Source organism: Vanellus vanellus, assembly GCF_965231255.1.
Source record: "Vanellus vanellus genome assembly, chromosome: 3".
In the NCBI taxonomy this organism is placed as follows: domain Eukaryota; kingdom Metazoa; phylum Chordata; class Aves; order Charadriiformes; family Charadriidae; genus Vanellus; species Vanellus vanellus.
Window position 1 is genome coordinate 15685912 of NC_138907.1, and position 5482 is coordinate 15691393.

Sequence of the window (5482 nt, forward strand, 5' to 3'; positions counted from 1 at the left end):
TTTTCTCAGCAGTGATCTTTAAAAAAGAAAAACAAAAAGGCAGACAATAATTTTTCTAAGCAGAAGAATGCTGAGAAATACAGTCTTTTACTGTGATTCCTTGTCTTCTTTTATTTATCTTAAAAGAGAGAACACCAGATTCTTTAAACTGTTAGTTCTAATTAATGTTTGCGAGATTTTCACATGGAAAAGGAGTAAGATCCTAACGACCATCACACTTCTAACTTATTGTCCTGTTTCAGAACTGTGAACAAAGCTTGAGATGAGCATTGTTGCTTTTATTTTACTTTAGTCTTCCTTGCTCAAGCCTGATTGCCACATATTCAAGTGAAACAGCTTTAGCATCAGTGGTACACGGTAAGAGTGAGTGACAGCAAAGTATCTTGACCCTAATCATGGCAGACGTGGTGTCTTTTTCTCTGCAGGAAGAACCAGCTTCTTTTTGATCATGGCCATCTGAACATACACAAGATGACCTGAAAAGGACTAAAGCAAGACAGCTGTTCCTAAAGCTTGTCTCAGCTATCGCATGCATTAAGAATATACCTATAAACCACGTGCCAAACATGATATATCATAATTTACATAGTCATTATCATGTCACACAATTCAAGAGTGAAAAATTGCATTTGGATACGATAACATTTTACAATACAAAAGTATGTACTCCAGATCTTGGGAATTGATACTCAGGGCCAGGAAACATGTCTACACTAGAAGGACTTGGTTTTGTAACCAACCCTTCAGTCCCTCCAGAAACATCTCTTATGCTACTCGTCAACGCAGATGGTAATGATTCAGCATGGGAGGTGTTCGTTAGTCCATGCTGTCACTGGGGCTATGATAAACTATGCCACAGTGCTGCCTGCATCTTCCCATCTCCTTGGCAGGCATGCCCGAAACAGCGGTTAAGGAGCGCAGGCCATTCTCGGGCAAACTCTCTTGGGCTGCATGCAGCAGCACAGGAGATGCAAGGATGGGTGGATCAGCTCTTTACCTTATGCGAGGCCGCAAAGAGTGTTTTTCCTCAAGGACCCGCCTCCTCTTGGCACACCTGGACCAAAAGCACGGTGCCCTGTTTCAGCTTTCTGGGAGCCCATCAGCAGTGGGACACAACTGGTCCTGCTGGCCTCCCCCAAGGTGCCTGGCCCCTGCCCCAGCCACCCCACCCCACAGCCCTGCCCGCCCCACTCGATCCCTGCTGTAGAGCCCTGCTCATCCCACTCGATCCCTGCCCACAGCCCTGCCCATCCTATTTGATTCCTGCCCACCCGACTCGACCCCGCTCCACCCCACAACCCTGCCCACCCCACTCAATCCCTGCTACCGAACCCCTGCCCACCCCACTCGATCCCAGCTGCAGCCTTGCCCGCTCCTCTCGATCCCACCCCACCCCACAGCCCTGCCCACCCCACTCGATCCCTGCTGTAGAGCCCTGCCCGTCCCACTCGATCCCTGCCTGCCCCGCTCGATCCCACCCCACCCCACAGCCCTGCCCGCCCCACTCGATCCCTGCCCGCCCCGCTCGATCCCACCCCACAGACCTGCCCACCCCACTCGATCCCTGCTGTAGAGCCCTGCCCGCCCCACTCGATCCCTGCCCGCCCCGCTCGATCCCACCCCACAGCCCTGCCCACCCCACTCGATCCATGCCCTCCGCGCTCGGTCCCTGCCCATCCTGCTCGATCCCGCCCCACAGCCCTGCCCGCCCCACTCGATCCCACCCCACAGCCCTGCCCATCCTATTTGATTCCTGCCCGCCCCAATCCATCCCACCCCACCCCACCCCACTCGATCCATGCCTTCCCCACTCGGTCCCTGCCCACCCCGCTCGATCCAGCCGACCCCGCTCGATCCCCGCCCCCCCCGCCCTCCCGTTACCACAGACGCCGCGCGCCCGGCCGCGCCTCCGCCCTCCCTCCCCTCGCCCCGCCAGCGCGGCCCCGCATTGGTCCGCGTACCGCTGCTTAGCAACCGACCTCGCCGCCCTCCCCGCCATGCGCTCCTGACGTCATCTCTCCGCGCCGCCGGCGCCGGGTTGGTGGTGCGGCCGGCGGCCTGGGCCTGCTGCGCCATGGCGGAGGTGAAGGTGAAGCCGGAGGTCCCCGACCCTATGGAGATAGAGAACAGGTCCGCACCTGTGGCGGGTGGGGCCGGGGGCGCCCCGGTGGGAGGCGGGGCGGCAGTGTGTGTGTGTTGGGGAGGCGGGGGGGAGAGGCTGCCGGGCGGTGAGGGCCCTGGCGGCGGCGGGGAAGAGGGCCGCGAAGGGGCAGGGTGCGCTGGGGCTGGCAGGGAGGCGAGGGAAGTGTCCTGGGGTGGGGTGGGGTGGGGTGGGGTGGGGTGAGGTGGGGAGGCGGCGAGGCGGCAGGGCACAGGGCGTTTTGGTCGGGGCCCGGGCGTTGGTCAGGAAAAGGGTCCCGAAAGAGGGATTTGCTGTTGTTGGGGGCACTATATGTTTTGGGGAGGGGAGGATGGGAGGTGCTCAGGTAGCAGTGAGGGATAGGGTCAGGTTCCCTTCGGCTGCCCTGGTGCCTTGCTGTTCTTGGAAAGGGGAATTGTGGCTTTTCTGCAGTAAGTCATTAAGTATTTTTTTTTCTTTTTCTTTTTTTTTTTTTAAAGGTATTTCATCAGTATTTGTATTCTCTGACTAGCTAGCAATTCCTTCCCGTCAGAACCTTTTGTATAATGAAACTGCACAGGGAGCTCTAAATCCATGTTGTTAATAATGAGGACAACATAAAAGTAAAACAGAGCACCATGTGACTAAGTTCCCTCAATAGATATGACCAAGAAGCAGTTCATGGGTACTTTTCCCCCGAGTTGTTCTTTTCTCTCTCTTCCGTTCTGACTCTAATACTGTTTGGATTTGGTTTTAGATGCAATAGAACATGCTTTTAAACTTGCTTTTCTTCTCCCTCAGGATTATTGAGCTGTGTCATCAGTTCCCTCATGGTATCACAGACCAGGTGATTCAAAATGATATGCCTCACATGGAAGCCCAGCAGCGAGCCATGGCTATCAACAGGCTGCTCTCAATGGTAGGGTGATCTCGCCTTCCTTGCGTTAGTTCAGCTGACCTAGATGGCTCTTCATACAGGCAGGCTGCATGGTAGCAACCTCTGGGGCTTGGCTAGCAAATTAATCCCAGCACTTGCCATAACATACGGTTACCATGACTTACTTATGGTTGCCATAACATACCTCAAAACTTACTCTTTCCATTTTGTAATATGAAGTTATCATGAATGTGTATATCCATGTGGATTTCTAGATGAGGAAGCTACGGCTGAAGAAGTACGACATTTATTTTTGATGTGTGTAAAGTTGTTTGGTTTTATTTTCCCTGTGTGTTACTTTGCAAAGCAGAATGTGATACAATGGTCTGATGTAACAGTTGGGTGCAAGTGCAGTCGCAGTGGTTCAGCGAGTGATAGGACAGCCACAGTTGACAACCACAAGACCAGCTCACTAATGGTGAGGAACGAATTAGCTAGAGATAAAAGATGACTGTTAGCACATGCTCTTACACATGAAGATCTTTTCCAAGCCCTTCACAAAATCCTGAAATTGTGGATTTCTCTGATATATGCAAGTGAAACATCTCAAGGGATTTTTTTGCATCTTTTATAAATTCCCTGCATCTCATGGGGTGTTTCCCTTTACTGTATCAGGAGCCAGCCTAAGATAGGAGCAGGGATCACTGTCAACTACTGCCACATGTTCAGGAACAGATAGTAGCTGTTTAGTCTTGTTGGTTCAGTGTGGCATAAACTTGAGTATCAGCTAAACGTTCAAGGCCTTTAAAGATCAAGATTTCTTTTGGTTCCTTAGCTGCTGCTTCATGGGCGTGTGAAGTCAGGAAATAAAGCAGACTGAGTGGGGCAGTCGAGAGAGCACTGTTGACAAGGGGGCCACTTGCTGTCTCAGAAAGCGAGGTGTTGGAAAGTGCAAACTGAGCAAGATGTGGTTTGTTTGGTTTTTGTTTTTTCAATCAAAACTTCTTAGCTCGGACCATACTAGATGGCACTGGAAGTAATCTAATCTTTTTGTTCTTACTGTTATAAATATGTGGTTTGTCAGCCCATTGGATGTGAGCTTGTGTGTTCAGTAACTTTTGAATAGGTTGGCCATATTTCACAATGAGGCTTCAAAGATTGTCAAGTGTCTAGAATTTGCTTAAAATAGATGTCTTGGGGTGTGCGGGGAGATCTAGTAAGTACCTCAAGCACAGGGAAAAACTGCAGTGGGAGCTCAGCCTTAATAAGCATCAGGTACTTCACTGGAGGTAAGCTCCAAGTATTTCCTCTGTAGAAAAGCATTGAAAGGGCATCATCCTGAGGTGTGAGCTTCAATTGACCACATAATGCAAATCTGTAAGAAACAAGGCTGTAACTATGGGGAAAGGATTAGCTGGCAATGACAGAGTGAATGTTAGTTAATTCTACTATACACAGTTATGCTCTTGAACTTGTCTAATTGCTTGCCCCTTCAAAATAGGAAATAAGAATTTGCCTGGCCTAGGCACAAGTGTCAAGGGCAGGACAAATGTTTTGTGTGTGAGAGATGCCAGTAATTTGCCTCAGAGGGGCACCATCAATCCTGGCTGGCAGTTTTCCAGTGATCTCTACTTAGTGAAAAATAGCACTTTGCTACTGGACTCAGAATTATTCAAAACTTGTGCAGTAGAGCTCCAAGGTGATTTCTGGATAGCCAGAGTGTTTTGGTGGAAAGCAAGAGCAAGGTATACAAGAACTTGCTATCCCTAGTCCAATGGTGAAAGTTAGGAGAAATAATAGGAAGTGCATAGTTGTTGTGGGAAGGGTTGGGAACTGTATTTGTTATTTCTGATAGCTGATGATAAATGATTACTTGTAGGGGAAAAATATATCCTCAAGGGTATTATTTTACTTGTAGGGAAAAAAACATCCTCAAGGGTATTATTGTTCCCAGCGGTTAGAAATGTTATTTTCTCTTTCCTTTATTCACTTGATGTGAAATAAGGTTTTTAATTTAGAATATTAGAAGATTCTTGCCACGTTCTGAAACAAGCTATTTGAAGGAAAGTAAATGCATTGTGCCCATCTGTCCTAGGGGCAACTGGACCTTCTCAGGAGCAACGCAGGCCTCCTATATAGAATCAAAGAGTCTCAAAATGCAAGGTAAGCCTTGTGTTTGCTGGATAAATATATTTGGAATGCAATTCTGCAACTCACATTTAGCACTGCTGAGAAGACATTCAGTGATGTAATATGGATTCTGTAACGTGGATGTTACAGAACATAACTGCTTGTTGTGGGACAGTACACTTAAAAATCCCCTGAGCTGATCCTGAAAAGTGCGTTACGTATAGTGGTTTCTACTGAACAGAGGGTGCCATAGGACTATAGCTCTAACTTGCTAGCAGAGTTCCTGGTCCAGGTGACAGCAGAGTGACCTGTGCAAACGTGTTCATGCTCAGATGAATTCCATCTGACGCCTGACC